The sequence below is a fragment of the Pleurodeles waltl genome, chromosome 8 (assembly GCF_031143425.1).
Source record: "Pleurodeles waltl isolate 20211129_DDA chromosome 8, aPleWal1.hap1.20221129, whole genome shotgun sequence".
NCBI lineage: Eukaryota > Metazoa > Chordata > Amphibia > Caudata > Salamandridae > Pleurodeles > Pleurodeles waltl.
Window position 1 is genome coordinate 920,182,527 of NC_090447.1, and position 20,399 is coordinate 920,202,925.

Below are 20,399 nucleotides of genomic sequence, written 5' to 3' on the forward strand. Positions count from 1 at the left end.
CTAGAGGGGGACTGGTGTCCAGAGTGCTTCATCCTGTGAAGGATTCAGGTGGTGGATGCAGTTCTCCACTGGTTCTGGAGGGGGACTGGTGCCCAGAGTGCTTCATCCTGTGAAGGATTCAGGTGGTGGATGCAGTTCTCCACTGGTTCTGGAGGGGGACTGGTGCCCAGAGTGATTCATCCTGTGAAGGATTCAAGTAGTGGATGCAGTTCTCCACTGGTTCTGGAGTGGGACTGGTGCCCAGAGTGCATCACACTTCCCGTGACGGTCCCAGTTCCGTCACTGTCCCAGCCGCACATGTGCTAACGATGCTTGAGTTGGCAGTGCTTGCCCTGTTCAGCGGTGCTTGCCATGGCGGTCTTTGCCCTGTTCAGCGGTGCTTGCCATGGCGGTCTTTGCCCTGTTCAGCGGGGCTTGCCCTGTTCAGCGGTGCTTGCCCTGTTCAGCAGTGCTTGCCATGCCGGTCTTTGCCCTCTTCAGCGGTCCTTGCTATGGCGATCTTTGCCCTGTTCAGCGGTGCTTGCCCTGTTCAGCGGTGCTTGCCATGGCGCTCTTTGCCATGTTCAGCGGTGCTTGACATGGCGGTCTTTGCCCTGTTCAGCGGTGCTTGACATGGCGGTCTTTGCCCTGTACATGGCGGTCTTTGCCCTGTTCAGCGGTGTTTGCCCTGTTCAGCGGGGCTTGACTTTCTTGTCTCTGACCTGTGCAGCGGTGTGTGGCATTACAGTCCCTCAGTGCCCAGCGGGGCAGTGGCTGCCTGGGCCCTCCAGGGCACTGCCGCTGGCGGTGGTCTCCGGACCAGTGACGATAGTGCTGCCCTCCAGGGCACTGACTCTGGCGGTGGTCTCCAGACCAGTGACGATAGTGCTGCCCTCCAGGGCATTGACTCTGGCGGTGGTCTCCGGACCTGTGACGATAGTGCTGCCCTCCAGGGCACTGACTCTGGCGGTGGTCTCCGGACCTGTGACGATAGTGCTGCCCTCCAGGGCACTGACTCTGGCGGTGGTCTCCGGACCAGTGACAATAGTGCTGCCTTCCAGGGCACTGACTCTGGCGGTGGTCTCCGGACCAGTGACAATAGTGCTGCGGGGTGTGGTGCTGGGTGTTCTGGTGCGAGTCCTAGTGGCTGTAGTGGTAGTGCATGCAGGTGAGAGTGTAGACGACACTGGGAGGGAGGAGGGAGATGACGAGGAGGGGTACACAGTGGAGGCAGTGGATGTTGCTGTGTCTGTATGTGGGTGATGCTTGTGTGAGTGCCTGTGGGATGTGTGGTGCCTATCCCCAGCTGAGCCTCTGCCGTCTTCTAGCTCCAGCGGCGAATGTCCTCCCATCTTTTCCGGTAGTGGGTGCTCCATCTCTGGTGGACCCCCAGGGTCCGGACGTCCTTGGCGATGGCACACCAAATATCCTTCTTCTGGTGGGCGCTGACCTACATGACATGTACAGGGGAAGAAGCAAAGTCATTAGCAACAGCACAGTCGAAGTGAGTGGCCCACATCCCTGCCCTTGCCATGTGGCACATGCAATCACACTTCTTCATGCTTGCAGAACTCTGCCCCCTTTCTACTGACATCCAGTCCTCTCCACCCAGGCATAGCCCATACAACGTGCTCCCTGTGTACTTACCTGTTGGTCTGGAGGACCGTAGAGTAGCGTGTACTGGGGGAGGACCCCGTCCACGAGCTTCTCCAACTCCTGTGCAGTGAAGGCAGGGGCCCTTTCCCCAGAGGCACCAGCCATTGTCTCTTCCAGACTGAGGTCATAGCAGCACTTGCAGTGTAGGTCCTCTCCTGTCGAAGATCAGGTATCGAGTGATTGAATAGATAGAAAATGGCGGTCACGTCCACGGCGGTGACGTCCGTGGCGGTGCTTATCATCACTGTCGGCGCACTTCATCATTGGCTCCTGGGACCCATAGGGTCTAATGTTAACCAATGCAGCATTGCGCCGCGGTCTACGACCGCCTACCGCAACGGTGTACAACGCCAGCGCTGTTACCTCACATCCCATTGTCCCAGTTTAGAGGTCAGGCAGCCGCCATTTCAGGGGCCCACATGGCTTCTTTTACAACTGCGTCACACATACCTAGGCCTAGACTCAACACACATACAGGAAGAATTTTGTATTTAGTGTCGTGTTCTGAGTAGCTGTGGGTACATACCTCAGAATTAGATGACTCTGTGGTCTCTGTTGTCCTTCCTAGGCACCGTCAGCTGGGACATGTGAGGAGATGGTGGAATCCTCTGGTGTACCGACCGCTGGTGGACCTGTTAACAATGGAGGAGCGACATTTAATCATCACCTACAGGTTTGACCGTGTCACAATCCAGGAACTGTGTACCCAGTTGGAGCCAGACCTGATGTCACCAATCCGCCGTCCCACAGGAATCCCCCCTCAAGTGCAGGTGCTATCAGTGCTACATTTCCTAGCAAGTGGGTCATTTCAAACAACAGTGGCCATGGCATCAGGGATGTCCCAGCCTATGTTTTCCAACGTGTTGTCCAGAGTGTTGTCTGCCCTGCTGAAACACGTGAGGAGCTACATCGTTTTCCCTCAGGTGGAGGATTTGGCTACAGTTAAAGGTGACTTCTATGCCCTGGGACATATCCCTAACATCATAGGTGCCATTGATGGGACCCATGTGGCTTTGGTCCCCCCCCCCCACAGGAGTGAACAGGTGTACAGGAACCGGAAGAGTTATCATTCGATGAATGTACAGATGGTATGTTTGACAGACCAGTACATCTCGCAGGTAAATGCTATGTTCCCTGGCTCAGTGCATGACGCCTACAACCTGCGGAATAGCAGCATCCCGTATGTGATGTGTCAACTCCAGAGGCACCGTGTGTGGCTATTAGGGGACTCTGGTTACCCCAACCTGTCATGGCTATTGACGCCAGTGAGGAATCCCAGGACCAGGGCAGAGGAACACTACAATGAGGCCCAAGGGAGGACTAGGAGGGTGATCAAACTTACCTTCAGCCTCCTGAAGGCCAGGTTCAGGTGCCTCCATATGACAGGTGGTTCCCTATTCTACTCACCAAGGAAGGTGTGCCAGATCATCATCGCCTGCTCTATGCTTCACAACTTGGCTTTGCGACAACAGGTGCCTTTTCTGCAGGAGGATGGTCCAGATGATGGTGTTGTGGCAGCTGTGGAGCCTGTGGACAGTGATGAGGAGGAAGCAGAGGAAGAAGGCATTGACAACAGGGACTCTGTCATACAGCAATATTTCCAGTGACACACAGGTGAGAACCATTTTTTTACTATTACTTTTACTTTCACACTTCTACCTCTATCCTGTCTGTCAATTTGAAGTAGTATTTACTAACTGAGTGATACATTTCCATTACGGTTTCACAGGTGTGGTTACCAACGTGTGTCATCTGCTTGCATTCTTCATGGGTTGTGATGTGTAATATATGTATGTTGACATTACATTTTCGAATGGTTTTTGTCATTGTCATAGATAATACACATTTTCAAAATCATAGACTGACTCCAGATTGTTTTGTGGTTCAAGGGTGTTTATTGAAGTGCTAATTATTGGAGGGGGTGGCAAAATGGTGATGGGTGATGGTGGAGGATTGTCCATGGCAGAGTCCAGTCTATTAGTCTCACAGGTGCATTGCCCATACGGGCATAGGAAGTGGAGCTGGGGCAGTTCCAATCTGGACATGGTAACAAAGTGGGACAGTGGGAGGACAATCAGGGTGGTCTTATTTCCTGGCGGGGGTCTTGCCATCTTGCTCTGTCCTGTTCCTGGATCTCAGGGACCGCTTGCGGGGTGGTTCTCTGTCTGCAGGGGGTGGGGTGCTGGTGTGGTGGTCCTATGGTGGGGCGTCCTGTCCGGCGGAGGTGGTGGGCAGTTCATCGTCCAGGCTAGTGTCAGGGGCCCCTTGGAGTGCCATGGTGTCCCTCATGGTCTTTTGTATGTTCTTCAGCACCCCTACAACGGTGCCCAGGGCGGATATGATGGTTCTGAGCTCCTCCCAGAACCCCAAATACTGTTCTTCCTGCATGCGCTGGGTCTCCTGAAACTTGGCCAGGACCATAGCCATCGTCTCCTGGGAGTGGTGGTATGCTCCCATGATGGAGGAGACGGCCTCGTGGAGAGTGGGTTCCCTTGGCCTGTCCGCCCCATGTCGCAAAGCAGCCCTCCCAGTTCCCCTGTGTTCCTGTGCCTCCGTCCCCTGGACCGTGTGCCCACTACCACTGCCCCCAGGTCCCTGTTGTTGTGGTGGTGGGTTATCCTGGGTTCCCTGTAGTGGTGGACACACAGCTGATTGGCGTGTCCTGGGGACAGAGGTATGGGCCCGGTGGGTGGGTGCTGTGCTGGTGTTACCAGAGGGTGGAAGGTCAGTGTTGGGTTGTGCCTGTGCGAGGGGAACCGACTGTCCCGAGCCCCACGATGGTCCGGGCTGGTCATCTGGATCTAGTTGGCCAGAGCTGCTGTCATCACTGTGGGGCTCTTCTGTGGGTGGGGTAGAGATGTCTGGACCCTCCTGTCTGGTGATGTTACATAGTGGTCCTGCAGGGGTATAAAAGCATGATTATTGCATCTGTGTGTGTCATGGTGTGCAATGGTTGGGTGTGCGTGTACCCCAGTGCAAGCATTCCTGTGTGGGGGCTTGTGTGGTGATGGTTTGGGGGTGTTGTGGGTATGTGCAGTGGGCATGCTTTAGTGATGGGTGTCCATGCTTTGTTGTGTCATGCAGGGCTTGGTGTTGGGATGTGTGGTTTGTGTTATTAGTACATTAGTGAGGAGTTGGAGTGATAGGGGAGGGGGTGAGGGTGGGGGTGTGTGACAGCATGCAGGTAGGGTGGGGGATATGATAGTTGAGATTTGACTTACCAGTGTCCATTCCTCCACTGACTCCTCCGAGGCCCTCTGGTTGCATAATGGTCAAGACCTGCTCCTCCCATGTTGTTAGTTGTGGGGGAGGAGGTGGGGGTCCGCCGCCAGTCCGCTGAATCACCATGTTGTGCCTGGAGACCACAGAACGCACCTCTCCCCGTAGGTCGTTCCAACTCTTCCTGATGTCCTCCCGATTTCTTGGGTGCTGTCCCACTGCTTTGACCCTGTCCACGATTCTTTGCCATAGCTCCATCTTCCTAGCTATAGAGGTGTGCTGCACCTGTGATCCAAATAGCTGTGGCTCTACCCGTACGATTTCCTCCACCATAACCCTGAGCTCCTCCTCCAAAAACCTGGGGTGTCTTTGGCGTGCCATGGGGTGGTGTAGGTGATGTGTGGGGTGGTGTATCTGGTGATGAGTGTGGTGATGTGTAGTCGTGTGTGGTGTTTTGTGCGTGGATGTTGTGTGGGTGATGGTGTTTTGTGCCTCTGTGTGGTGGGGTTGTCTATTGCTGTGCTCTCTCTCTGTCGCCTTCGTCTCTAATTTTGGGTCGTAGGGGTTTGTGGGTGATGTGGGTGTGTGTTTTATATTGAATTGGGTGTGTGGGAGTGGTGTTTGTATGTGTATCAGGTGTGTGTATTTCGAATTGTCCAATGTGGCGGTGTTTTGGAGATGTGTGTGTATTTTGAGCGCGCGGTGTATACCGCCAATGGAATACCGCGTTTGAAAGACCACTGCGTGGATTTGTGGGTCGTAATAGCATGGGCGTCTTTCTGTTGGCGTGATGGTGGAGGATTTGTTATCGCCAGTTTATCACTGACCTTTGGTGTGGCGGACTTGTGTGGGTGTCTGAATTTCGGCGGATTCCAAGCAGTGGGTCATAATAGCTGTGGCGGAATTCCGCAGCCGCGGTGGTGTATTGGCGGTCTTCTGCACAGCGGTAAGCGGCTTTTACCGCCAATGTTATAATGAGGGCCTATATCCTTTCTTCAAAAACCCCAGTTTGTATCGTAAACATAGAGCCATAGTTTACCCATACAGATATGTTTTTATTAGTATCCACATGATTCCTAGGAGCAGGGCAATTATCACAGCAAGGCTCCGTTTGTCCATTACTTTAAGCTAAACATGCTTCCTAATACAATCAACAATAGGTCAGGTCCCCAATATTGCCTTACCTCCTAGTCCATCTTGAAATCTCCCTATTTCACCAACGTCGTGTTAACTGGTCTATCCGGACGTAATGTCCCAAAATTCCACCTCTCCAGTATTTCTCCAGACTTCCTGGTAGCAAATACGAGCCTCACGCGAGCATTCTTAAATGCCGCGTTTGCGTTCGTAAGAAGTGAATAACACAAAGAACTGACTTTTGCCTGTCGCGTTTAAACGCAGCGGCCATTTTGAAACAGTACCTGTTAAGTTGAAGCACCTACAACTAGCGCACAAGCCACGATTCTCGATCATATCATGTCCAAACTAATTATGAGGGCAACACTCCCAAACATTGTATATAACACCTCTCTCTAACCGAAATTGAGAGTAATGAAAATGCTCCTCACGCGAACATTTTTAAATGACGCGCTCCAGCTCGAAAATAATAATAAATCAAAAAGAGAAGAAAGAGGGAAATTTGAACACACGTCATATACGACGCGGCGGCCATTAATATATTCAAATAGCCACGGCGGCCATCTTTGAGTAGTGATTTTACCAATGCAGTCCTTCCAATTCACACACTAAACAGATTCATAGATAACAAAGCATGTAAGCAAAAAATCATTCTATTCACCCATGAGTCACCATTATCAACAATTTGACCACATCTTTCATAATATCCTCAATGTACCAGTATAGCTCAATTCTTGTGAGAACTTCCAATTAGATCCCCTACAAACAAGAGGAATAGACTTCCCCATTCTTCCTTATCCCCAACAATCATATATTTTAGTGACAGCACAATTAATGCCAAAAATGCATGCAGAGATGTATTAGAAGTGCACATGCAAAGAAAAGGGTGAAAAGTCTCTCCAGAGTGCAGGGGGTTAGAATGTTTCATATATATCACAAGAATACAACTTGTCATTTGTATACATATTGTTCTTATCAAAGGTACATCAAACAGATACAGACCAAGATCATACATTTTAAAGAAAATGGTACAGTTCATCATCCAAATTCATTCACATTTCGATAGTTCTTAATTTAATGATCCATCCATGTTTCAAATACCTGGAACATAGTAAGTCTATATAGCAGTGTGTATGGAGTTGTAGCCTTGCCATATCAGGTACAAAACAATGCTGAGTCACAATACATGTACTTGCCAGACATTGCTCATTTTACATAGGCTAATGGCAGGCTGAAGAAGGAACACACATGATCAATTACAAGGGACATGCGTACAATACCATGTGGACACAACATCATTGTTCCTAAATGTGCTCAGTATTAACATCTGTGTTCTTTGGCCTTGTTACATTAGGAGAATTAAATGGTTTTTAGAAGGACGGTCAATTTATACTTTATGGTCATTTTTGGGTGTTACAGATGCCATATGTGATGTTTGAAACTAGATGAAGCAGAATAATGATTGAGACAGTACCTACTTAAGCTTTGTCTTCCACATGTTCCTTCTACTCTAACAGACAACTTCACAACTGAGCAGCTGAAGAACCACCTCATCCGGCTTGAACATTACCGGCACATCTGCAATTTTGCAAAGGCACACTGGGGAATGATAAGGAAATTCATTGAGGAGATGGCAGCTGGAATTTGGAAACTCATACCACAGGCAGAACCAAGCAATGATCAGCCAGGCACCAGTCAGGATGCTGCTGCCAACAAGGGAGATATAGACCACTGGGACACCTTTTTCCCTTCCCCATCTTTTAAGCTGTGTTTTTTTTACTGTTTTGATAGCATAGTTTAGGCATAGTTACTGTAGGCATAGGTTACGTTTAATAGTTTCAAAATTTTACGTGGGGCTTGTTCTTAGATGGCTATATGGGTGGGTAGGTTAGTGGGTGGAAGGTTGATGTTTACAGTATGTGTTTTTAAAAATACATTTGTTTAGCTTTATATTTCTAGTTAGTTTGTGTATTTGTGTAGTTTATGTTGCAATTGTGTAAAGATTGTGTATTGAGGGATTGGGTGGTTCATGTTTAACATGTCTGTTTTGTTTTATGTGTAAAGTAGGAGAAGGCACACTAAGGTAGTTTTAGATAGTTTTTAGGATAAGGCAGTATAAATTAGGTAGCATATTTTAGAAGAAGTTGAGATGAGATAAGTAAGTGGGTATAATCTAGGTAGTTTTAGGTATGATCAATTTTATTTTACATGAAATATCAATCTTTAATACGTACAAGTCTGCTTCATGATTTTCTGTGCAGGAGTTATCAGATCTGTTTAGGTTGTGTTAAGTGCATGCAGTAGTATTTGCAAGCAGTTTTAGTAGATGTGTGACTAGATGAAAAACCTATGGAAAGTAACCTGTCAAGTTTTACAAGGAATCACGTAAGGAATCTTCAAACATAGTTAAGCACTGTAAGTGACACTCTTGCTGTGAATGGATACACAGCCCAAAAGAGATATTCACATACTGCTGCACTGTGTGTATAAATCATGCAACATGCATTGGAAGGATGATTATGGCAAACTATTGGATATTTTGGGTCACACACTGGTGCAAACCCCTTACACAATCCCCCAAGCACCAATGTCTTGCAATAACAGAGTTGCATGCTGGCTAGTATCCATGAATGTGTTCCCTACCAGTGCTGTGACTTCATTCAACATTAACATTGGCTGCATGCTACTTGCTGCACTCCATGCTTGTGACCTTGAGTAACTACTTGCTAGTCTTGACACACATAGGGTTCACTAAATGTATTTCTCTCAGCATGTGTTGCTTTGTCCGTGGCTCGATGATGCACATCTCCCTTTAGGGAGTAGTTGGTGTATTTGGCTCATGAAATCCACCATGTTCTACTTAGTCCAGACACCAATAGACATACAACAAACAGGTGGAGTGCATTTTTTTACACATGCAAAAATGTGCAGGATCATAAGCACAGTTCTTTCTGAATCAACCCCAACAGTTTTATTGCATGTCCAGACAGAGTCCATGGGGGATACACTGCACGGAACATGTGGTGGAGAGGAGTGTTTCAGTGAGGAAAAGGTGGAACAAATTGCCAATAGGGAAAGTAGGCCACATTGACAGTCCACAAATGGGTGAGATCAAGAGGTGGGAGAGCAATTTGAAGACAGTACCAGTAGTGAAGTACTCTGGTATTGTCATCAGCACTGGGCAAAGGAGAAACTGGCAATGTGGCAAAGAAAAATGCTATGTTTTACTTAGGAAAGAGGTGAACTTCACATCTTCCGCTTCTGATGCTTGTGGTGCTTCCCATGAGGGGCTTATTATAGGTGCTGGAGGCAACGGAGACACACACACATCAGGGCTAAAAATGTGGAGCCCCTGTCCACATCAGCATTTCTCTGTGAGGCAGCACTGCACTGAGAAGGGCCTGATGGTTTGCCAGCACAGCACCAATGTTGCAATTGTAGGCACCCATTGTTGGGATGTATATGTCCTGCTTCTGCTCCATGGACTCTAGGATGTTGCAGATCAACCCCTGCTGTTTGACAACATTTCTGGTATCACTTTGGCAGGGTAGTTGTTCATGCCTCTGCCTCATGACACCAGTGCTGTCATTCAGGGACTTTTCAAAGCCACAGAGAGCGGGCTAGGTGCTTCTTATAGAGGCTGAGGTGTCTTTTTTGGGACCTACAGACTGTTTCTAGGGAGCCCGCCACATTCCCTGTTGCCATCTGCACCACATCTACCATCTCTCACTGGACTCCTACTGCATGACATTGGAGTTCAACTTGAGGATCCTAGGAGCCCTAGCTGGGGTGGGCTGGCAGGTGGTATTTCTTGGGTGATGGGTGGATCCTCTGGAGACCCCACAATGCAGTCAGCTCTTCCTGCAACTGGAAATGGTGTATCAAAGGAGGCCAGAGTGTGTCTTATTCATGGGTTGGCAGGCTGTAATCCTTAGCCAGATCATCATCCCTACAGGCAGCTCGTTAGGAGGTGTAGGTACATTCTCTGCAATAAGACATAGAAACGTTAATGGTGTTCCATGCTAGATGTTGACATGAGTAATATGATTGACAATCTGACTTGCTAATATTTGACTTTCAGTACAACACTGATGTGTTTAATGTCTGATACACAGAGGTATTGAGTTCAAGTTGCACTGTAGTTGCCTTTCAGATGGCAGTATATCTCCATTCTTCATACAACAACTGTGTGACAAGGCTGGCTTTTTGTCTCATGACAGATATTGAAACATAGTTACACAGGTCACTGGACCTACTATTCCTGGATGTATGGTAAGAGCTTAGGTTCACATTTGCCATGGTAAAGTGCATTCTTTTTCATGATGCCTATACTGATGGCATTTTCACACATTGACACCACTACTGTTCACATTCCCCCTAGCCCCCAGTGTGTCTATATTCCCTGTGGCCAGTATTAAGCCCAATGCTCCTGTGCAGGTGATGTGGATCTGTTCATGAATTTGTTATGATCCTGTTGTCTGGTTTCACACCGTACACTATGGGGCTCTGCTTTGTTGTGCTGTCTTGCATGCACATTGTGCATTCATGTGGCCAGCGGTTGATTTTGTAACACATATCCTGTACAACTCTGCACATCAAACAACCTTGCTACACTGCAGAAATATGTGAGGTAATGAGCTTACCATTTATTTCCAATTTGTGTCTACTCATGTGATCTGATTGGCTACACATTTGACTTCATATTTGTGGACAGTGGGCACTGTGTACCAAATCTGAGGTGATGGGCCCGTCACACTCGGTAGCTTGCTAGAACTGACACTCACAATAGTTGCCAATTGCCAGAGTTAGGTATCTGCATTGTATTACACCTTTGACTTATGCCTCCTCACTTGTACATGCATATGCATCCTCTGATACTCCTCATTTTGTGCCAGCGACTCAAATTGATGCCATACAGTGATGGAACCCAGATCAGACATTGGCTCTCATGTGCCCACAACACCAACAATATGTTTGACCATATCCAATGGACTGTCATGGCTGGCTGTTTTTAGGGATATGGGTCAAGCTGTACTCCCACATGGTAGTAGTACTGGAATGGGTGACATATACATATCCAGTTTTGCAGCATAACTGGGCACATCCACCTCAGACTCCAACCAATGCTGACTCCTGCCTCTTGTGGTGGAAGACTAGATTGCAATGTACCTTGAAAGATTCCTATTTCACAACCTCCAGCTGAGACATATGTGGCATAGTTAGACAATTTCCTTATACCAGGTCCAGTTATCCCTTATTAGTGAAATGTAGTAGTGTTCTAGCAGCTTAGGCTGATAGAGATAGCTATAGCAGAGCAGCTTAGGCTGAACTAGGAGACATGCAAAGCTCCTGCAATACCACTTATAGTTACACAGTACTTATGCATAAGTAAAGACAATACTCAGAGTTAGTGAAAATAAAAGAAGTTTATTTGGGTGACACAAGGCCAAAAATATCTTAGAGTCAATACTCCTTCTGGAGGAAAGTATTATACACAATATTTGCACTAGACACCAAAATAAGGTAAGTAATTAGACATAGGATAAAGCAAACAATAGGAAGTGCTAGAGAATGCAATGGGAGAAAATAGGTCTAGGGGCAACACAAATGATATACTAAGAAAGTGAAATGCGAATCACTAATTCCCCCCTAGACAAGTGTAGTGTGTGCAGAATCGCTGGGAGAGTATAGAATACAGTAAAGGTAAGTAAATTAGCACACCCCAGAGTCCAGAAAAGCAGGAGTAAAGTACTGCAAGTTTCGTTAGGACACACTACACCTTGTAATTGGAATTATTGCAAGAACCAACCAAATCTGCAAACAACAAACAGTGGATACCAAGTCCAGAAGTGGAAAGAAGTTCTAGAAAGGACAGGAGCCCCTGCCAACCCAGAAGAGGGTGCTAAAGAAGAGTCCGCAGTTGGACGAAGACTGCAGATATGCACCCCAGGAAGATGCCAGCGGGTTCCTGCGTGATGCAAAAGATCCCACATTGTGACTTTGGATGCGAGTGAGTTTTGGCACTGGATTCCTCCAACAAGCCTTTGTTCTGGCAAAGTCACGTTTTGCGTCAACTAGGCGTTATCTGGACCCAGGAGGGACCTGGGGGCCTCAACTCTATGTGAGGAGGAAGAGGGGGCTCTCAGCACTTCAGAGAGCGCTCAGAGCACCAGATAGCACCCACGGGAGTCCCAGGACAAGGGGACAAATGAGTTGCAAAATGCGGTTGGTGCAGCACTACACAGGAAGGTCCCACACCGCCGGAGATCAACTCAGCGAGTTGAGCGTCGCGGGATGGAATGCTAGGGACCTGGGCCCGGCTCTGCACAAAGGAATTTTGCAAATAGCGAACAGAGGCCTCAGGAGGTGATGAAGAATAGGAGCACAGGGGTACTGAAGTTCTGGGGGAAGGCAATCTATTACCTACTCCAAATTGCGAGAACAGGACCTCCGGACAGTCTGTGTCAAGGGGGTCCACCCTCTGTGCTCCAAGGAGAACGCTTGTCACTGTGAGAGGAGTCCAAGACAACCGGTCGTCGTCTTATAAGGTGCCTGCGTGACCAGGGGAGTGACTCCATCACCGCACAGGAGATTTCTTCGGTCCTTCTGGTGCAGAGTGAAGACAGAGAGTCCTCAGAGTGTGCACACCATGGAAACCGGTGCACTTGCTGGCTGGAGCTGAAGTTGCAGAAGAAAAGCATCCCTTGTGGATACTTTGTTCCTGTTACAGTGGTTCCTGGAGTAGGCTGCTATTGATCCAAGGTCAGAGGATGAAGTAGTAGATGCAGAGGATTTCTACCAAAAACTTGCAAGTAGAATCTGAAGAGAACCCACAGGAGAGACCCTAGATAGCCCTGAGAGGGGGATTGGCTACCTTATCAGGTAAGGACCTATCAGGAGGGGTCTCTGACATCACCTGCTGGCACTGGCCACTCAGAGCCCTCCAGGGTGCCCCCACACCTTGCAAAGCAAGATGGCTGAAGTCTGGGACACACTGGAGGAGCTCTGGGCACCACCCCTGAGGTGGTGATGGGCAGGGTAGTGGACAATCCCCTTTCCTTTGTCCAGTTTCATGCCAGAGCAGGGGACAAGGGGTCCCTAAACCAGTGTAGACTGGCTTATGCAAGGACGGCACCATCTGTACCCTTCAAAGCATTTCCAAAGGCTGGGAGAGGTTACCCCTCCCCAGCCTGTAACACCTATTTCCAAAGGGAGAGGGTTTAACACCCTGCTCTCAGATGAAATGCTTTGTTCTGCCTTCCTGGGACTGAGATGCTCAGACCCCTAGAGGGCAGAACCCTGTCTGTGAGGTGGCAGCAGTTGTAGCTGCAGTGCAAGCCTCAGAGAGCTGGTTTGGCAGTAGTGGGGGTCCATAGTGGAGCCCCCAGGATGCATGGAATTGGCTCCCTAATACCAGATCTGGAATGTGGGGACAATTCCATGATCTTAGACACCTTTCATGGCCATATTTGGCATTACCAGTGTGAAGCTACATATAGGTGTAGACCTATATGTATTTCACACGTGTATTGGCGTCCCCGCACTCACAAAGTCCCGGGAAATGGCCCTGAACTATGTGGGGACACCTTTGCTAGTGCAAGGGTGCCCTCACAATTAGTACCTTTGCATCTAACATTCAGCAAGTGAAGGTTATACATATTGGTGACTTATAAGTTACTTAATTTCAGTGAAAATTGCTGTGAAATAACGTGTGCATAATTTCACGCAGGCTGCAGTGGCAGTCCTGTGAAAGGGTTTGTCTGAGCTCCTTATGTGTGTCAAAAGAAATGCTGCAGTCCATAAGGATCTCCTTATGCCCTGAGTGCCTAGGTACCCTATACTAGGGACTTATTAGGGGTGTCCAGTGTGCCAATTGAAATTGGTAAATTAAGTCACTAGCCTATAGTGACAAATTTAAAAGCAGAGAGAGCATGAGCACTGAGGTTCTGATTAGCAGAGCCTCAGGGACACAGTCAAGCACTATACAGACACACACATTAGGCCATAAACTATGAGCACTGGAGTCCTGACCAGCAGGATCCCAGTGAGATAGGCCAAAACATACTGATATACAGGTACAAATAGAGGTGACATGCCAAGAAGGATGGTACTTTCCTACAAGAACACATATCCATTTTGACCTCCTTGCTATGCAATGTTTTGCCATTCAGATACAGTGGTAGTTCAACCTACTTAGCTAGCACTTATACTGCACTGCACATTAACCCTGACCAAGTGTCCAGGCATGAAGTGTTATTTCAGTCCATGGGGTATATATGCATGCAGCTTGCACCGCAGGTGCATCACTTTTTTGTGGCACACCGGCAGCTAGGCTGCAGATCCATATCTAAAAGCCACATAAAAACCACTGTATGTGGCTTTCCACCGTCTGGTAGATATGGTTTAAAGCAATGTAACGCAAGTTGTTGCTTTGCCTTACACTGCATCAGTGGCTCATTCCATGGGCATTGCAGTGGGATTTCCCATGCAACACCCATGGGTTTTGATGCATTCCTATATTTACGAGGATCTGTAAACCTGGGAATGCATCAAAAGAGTGTGCCTCCCTAGGGAAAGCGTAACAAGGATGAATCTATTTTTTCTCTTGGATTCTGCAGCACTCATAGAAACATGAAAAAGCCTCCATGTATTGCTTTTGTGCACAAAAAACAATCCTGCCAGCAATTCAGAAATTCTTGTACCATGGTGCAAGGGTGACTACATTGGCTCTATGCACCAAATTGTGAGCACGCTTAAACTACAGGAAAGCATTATATCATAAATACAGTACATTCCTGCCATTTTGAATTGGTGTAGAGCTGTGCAGCAAAAAGACTTGCCACCCTGCCCTACTCCAATTAATTGTAAATATGTCTCTTAATACATATGGAAATAAATCTGCATTATTCTTTCTGTGTTCGTAATAATTAATTGCCCCTATGTAATTAACAACAGAAATGTTCACTTTATCTGTGGAAGCTTTTTTTCCTGGTTTTTATTAAGAATGTACTAACATTCTAATGCTAAGTATCTGCACACAGGAATTTGTGACTTGATTCTACTACACGTTGTCTAAGACTTTTGACATTACACCATCCACACCATGAAAACATCATCATGTATCTCATTTTAGAGGACATTATTAAAGCAATGCAGTCTGACAATAGCATTCTGTGCTGCTAGGGAGGTGAAGGCCCTGATTTATAGTTAGTTTACGCTGCTTTTGCATCAGAAAATGACGCAAATGGGGCACAAAAAAAGTATAAATGAGGGCCTAAGTGTCAGTCTGCAGACCGCATGGGGCACAGATCTGGTTACACATTGCTTCTCTTGTGGTGAAAAAGTGGGGGCAAGAGGGAGAGGGGTGGCTGCTGTTGGACTGCTAGGCTCTTTAGCTCTGAGGAGAGAACCTACTTATGAAAGTGTAGTCTGCCCCATCTCCGATGTTCCTGAATTTATTAAACCTTTCCATAATTTAAGTGTGTCTGGAACACATCTGTAACAGCACAACATTAAAATGATTGACATTTAAGGCCAGCACTGACATACTCTTTTGAAAGGGCAATGAGATAGAGAAAGGTGATCAATCGGTAATTCACATCCCTTCTGAAGACAGCTGCAGAACAAAAGAAGCAGGAGCTGGCTGTGGGCACAACATTTTGTCCATATTTAAATATTGAGGTTGATATATAGAGAGCAAATATTTTCATCAGAGTCCCAAAGATGGAGATGAGCAGTGATAGGAGTGGAGGGAAGGTTCACACAATGGGGAGCAGGAAGAGAAAAGGGGGTGAAGGAGAGGGGCTGCAGAAAAGTAAAACAAAAAGGAAAAGAAAAGAGAAGGGAACCTGCAGTAGCATGAGACTAGTGGAAGGACACTAGCCGCAAGAAACAATATTTGCTCCAAGCTACACGGCAGGGGCAGAAGACTGAAGTCCAGAAGGAAGCTGGAGGAGAGAAGGAGGTGATGAACTATAGAATGCAACAAAACAAAAGTGATGAGGGAGCTAACCAATGGTAAGTAATAGGTGGACACTCAGTGACTTGAGATTTTTTTTACAACAGATTTTGCAAGCACAGTGCAAGTGATGTGCAGGCAAATCCAAAAAAGGCAAGATGGGCTGAACCTCCTTTATTAGCCAGATCTTTACAGGTAAGCAGCCATATGCTCTACCTATGGTTAGTTTGACAAGAGAAAAGAAAATTGAAAGAAATCATACCCTTAAAAGTATTGAAACATGCTTTTACCCAGTTTTGCAAAGCAAACAGAAAGTGTGCAGTCCAGTTACATGTCCTCAAATTGACAATAATTGCATTTTTTGATCTTCAGTACAAATCACTTTAGCTATAACTGTCATTTACTCAACACTGTTAAGTAGTTCTTCTGACTAAGTAGTTGTGCCAGTTGGCTATGTTTTTAAAACTTTTGCTGCACATTGTAAAACTGCTCCTTGAAGAAAAGGCTTAATAATTTTTCAAGTTCAGTCTTTAAAAAACTCACAACTTCAACAAGAGCTCTGAATCTTTTCATTTCCAGCATGATAAACCATGAACAAAATGCACCATTTGACCCAGAATTGAAAGGAGTGAGGTAGACTTTAATGAAAAAAGCAATATTCGCTTTGTAGATGGGATAATTGGTGCAAGTCAGTGAACCAAAAACAGGACAGCATACACAGTGCCTAAGAGACTCTCAGGGCCATTTTTATCATTCTTTCATACAACTCAATGCAGCAAAACACCTTGATATCCATCAAGATAGGGCTCATTTAAGTTCTTTCCTTGCACTGCTGCAGTTTTAATTGCCCAGCAACAATGCAGGCTCCCTTGCTCCACGGTGCAAGGGTGCCTGCATTGCAGACACCATTGTGTTTGTGCAGGAAGAAACACCTTCCTACACAACCAATCCTTTGAGGCTTTTTCATATTTCTCTGTGAGAAGTGGATTCTAGCTATCTAATCAACCTGGATTATTCACTTTTTGATCACCTGCCTTTTGACCTCATAACCTGTGACTCACCCACGGCAAACTTGTGGTAAAATGCCATGACTCTTGTGGATGATCTGGCAGTCAACTGGTGCACACCCCTACCTATAGGCTGGGTCATACCCTAGATCCTATTTTCACTAATACTCCTTTGGTGAGTGCCACTTCCCCGATACCCGTGGTATCGGTCAGAACATCATGTCTTTCAATTTCAGATCAAGGTGGTCCCCCCAATCCTTTCGTCCACAGGACATCAATAGTTAGCATGTAAGTGGTCCAAAGTCACTACAGACCCTTATCTTGGCATTAAAAGCCTTGTGTCCCACATTTAATGATTCTGTGAGTTCTTCCAGTCCATGACTGCAAACTGGATTAGCAAAGCCTTGGAAGACCTGGTACCAGAATCACTGCTATCTTGGAGGAGTCGTTTCACAAAGAGCTTTGAACCCAGAAACAAAAATTGCAAGCAACTTGAAAATCAGTGTTGCAGGAACTATAGTGCCACTGATAGAGTGCTATATGTAAGGGCCCTGAAAGACTACCACAAACAGGTTAATACAGCTCGCAGACAATTATATGCTAAAAAAACAGCTGGCTCCGAATACTGCAGGTGAGATTTTGACGACAGTAAAAGTCTCATTCTCCTTAGAGCTCTCCTCTGCGCTTCTTGTGCCTTTGACCGAGAACTGTAATCGGATTGCACAATTATTTTCTGACAAAGTAGATAAAATCTATACCACCTTTCTTCAGGAATTTAGGGAGGTGCATTGCCAGGAATCCTGGTTTACCCTTAGTGAACCCTGAAACGATATTACTGAGTTCAAAACTCAGTGGCTGACTGTGCTGCTATGGATCATAACCAAGGTTAAATCTGGATCTCTGTCTGCCCCGTCCCTACCTAAGATCTTGGAACATGATGTGAAGGTTATTGCTCTGCTACTCAGTGATCTGCTACACCTGTTCTTTGATACGGATCAGGTGCCAGCATAATGGAAATATGCAACTGTGGTTCACCTTCTGAAAAAACCTTCTTTTGACCCTAGCAAACCAGAAAGGCTTGGACCCATCTCACTGCTTCCCTTTGTTGCTAAAAAAGCTGAGAAATGCGTGAATCAGAAGCTGATGCAGTTCATTGAGTTCAAGGACCTGCTGTACAAGACTCAATTGGGCTTCTGCCCTCACTGCAGCACTGAATCCGCTCTATTGCTAGCCTCCAACTCTGAGACATATTGTGAATGAAGGCAACACCACTGCTAGACCTGATCATGGCTTTTGATACTGTGCCTCACTGCATACTGTTGGAACATCTGTGAGAGTGGTGGATCTGCCCTAAGGTGAATAGTCTCCTTTCTTTAGAACCGCACCTTTCATATAAACAGTCTTGTTTGTCTGAGATGTTCCTGCTGAAGAAAGGTGTACCCCAGTGCTCTGCCCTAAGTACCACGCTGTTTAATCTCTACATGCGTCCTCTGGCTGAGCTAATTGAGAGTTGGGGTTTCAAATTGTGCCTTATGCAGATGATACCCAACTGATCATCACCCTCACCCAGGACAAGGGTTCTTCTACCGAATTCCTCATATCAAGCCTGGCTAGCTTAGCCAGGTAGATGGAACAGAGCTGTCTCAAATTGAACGTCAAGAAAACATAAGTGGTGGTGTTTGGGAAACAGCTCTCAGTCTGGTCCTCGGCCTGGTGGCGTGGCGCTCTAGGATGAGTGCCAGTTCCAAAGCAATCAGAAAAAAACCTTGGCATCTGGTTTGATGCAATTTTAGCTTTGAAAAATAGATCTCTAGCCTGGTGGTAATGTGTTTTGGCATTCTAAAAATGCTACAGTACATCATAGATCTCCTGCTGGTAGCTGCTAGGAAAACTGCTGTTCAGTCCCCAATTACTTCAAGGCTGGATTGTTGTAATTTACTGTACCTTGGCACCACCAAGAATAGATATTTAAAGTTGCAAATGATGCAGAAAGCTGCTGATCAAATTTTACTAAACTATCTGAAATTCTCTTCGATGGGATAGGCCCTCGCCACTCTCCAATGGCTTCTGTTAAGAGTGGCGTTTAAACCTCTGTTCTTCTGGCATAACATTTTGGTTAGAAAGAGACCCCGATATTTGCATCTCCTGTAGATCTTCAACTGCAGCATTAACATCAACCCCAAGAATGAGGAAAGCAGGAATGGGAGGTTGTTCCTTCAGGCTTCTGCCCCCCAAACTATAGAACTCTCCTAAACTGGATCTTAGGCAGGAAAACCTAAAACCAGACTTCTGTAAAAAGCTAAAGACCTGGCCCTTAGCTCAGATTGTCAAAAGATTCTATAAATTTGATAATCACCAAATTCTGTAAAGTTTCTCTGAAATCATGAGAATGTCATATCCCCTAGAGAAATGCTTCCATCATGCCCTTCTGAATAAAATGCTGATCATTCCACACAGAATAGTGGTTAGAGAAGCTGGAACCCACCCCCCTCTACAGATGCCAAATAATTCTGCATCATCAGGTCTCAGCTAAATATATCGAAAAAACACAGTTTTACCAGTCCTTGCTTTGATACTCCAAACGTGCTGACTAAAAGCCTAAACCCACTGACCTATCCTGCCTGGCAGTATTTAACTACTACTGGATTCGGCAATTAAGTGGGCTAGTGCCTAACATAAGAGGACTCTGGCTACACTGTAAGGTATTGTAGCCTGCAACATAAACTGTTAATTTATGCCTTTAAAGTGCATGCAGATGTGTGCGCCAGTGTATTTCTGTGGTATTTCAATAGTGCAAAGTTAGTCAAACGGTCATGGAGTTCTGAGGCCCCAATTACTTCATAGTCAAAGACAAGCATAAAGTCAAAGCATTGTAGGAGAGGCGGTTAGTCTATGGACTGTTAATGCATTGTGCTCTTTAAAAAGGAGCATCTTCAACTCTTTCTTACAATGGAATAACGTTATGGTTGTGTTGATAGATATGGGAATGCTGCTCCAGATTGTATGGGTAGGGATGGAAAGGGCATGTTAGCTTTTTTACTTTTCAACACTTCTTCGTCTGTAGTCTGATTGTGTTCTGTATGTGGGTGTGCTGAAAAACAGCAGAAATAATAAGGTTGTTTGCAAGATTATCAGTGGCGCTGGTTGTGATGGCTTTATAAATGCAGTTTTTTTTAAGATGGCGCAGGCTGGCAATGGGAGCTAATGTTGTTCCATCAGGATATGGTCGATGTGATCGCCTTTTATCAGGTCACGGTGAGACATTATGTGGTGTGTGTGATGCCCATAAGAGGTGCCAGTGTGGGGTCTGGCAGGCCATTAAGCAGGGCATTACCACCATCCAGATACAAGAGTACAAGGCTGAAATAGACGTTCTGACATTCATTTCTGTAAGATGTGATCCTGGTGGGTGAGGTTACTGGCCAGGGTAAATCCGAGTGACTTGG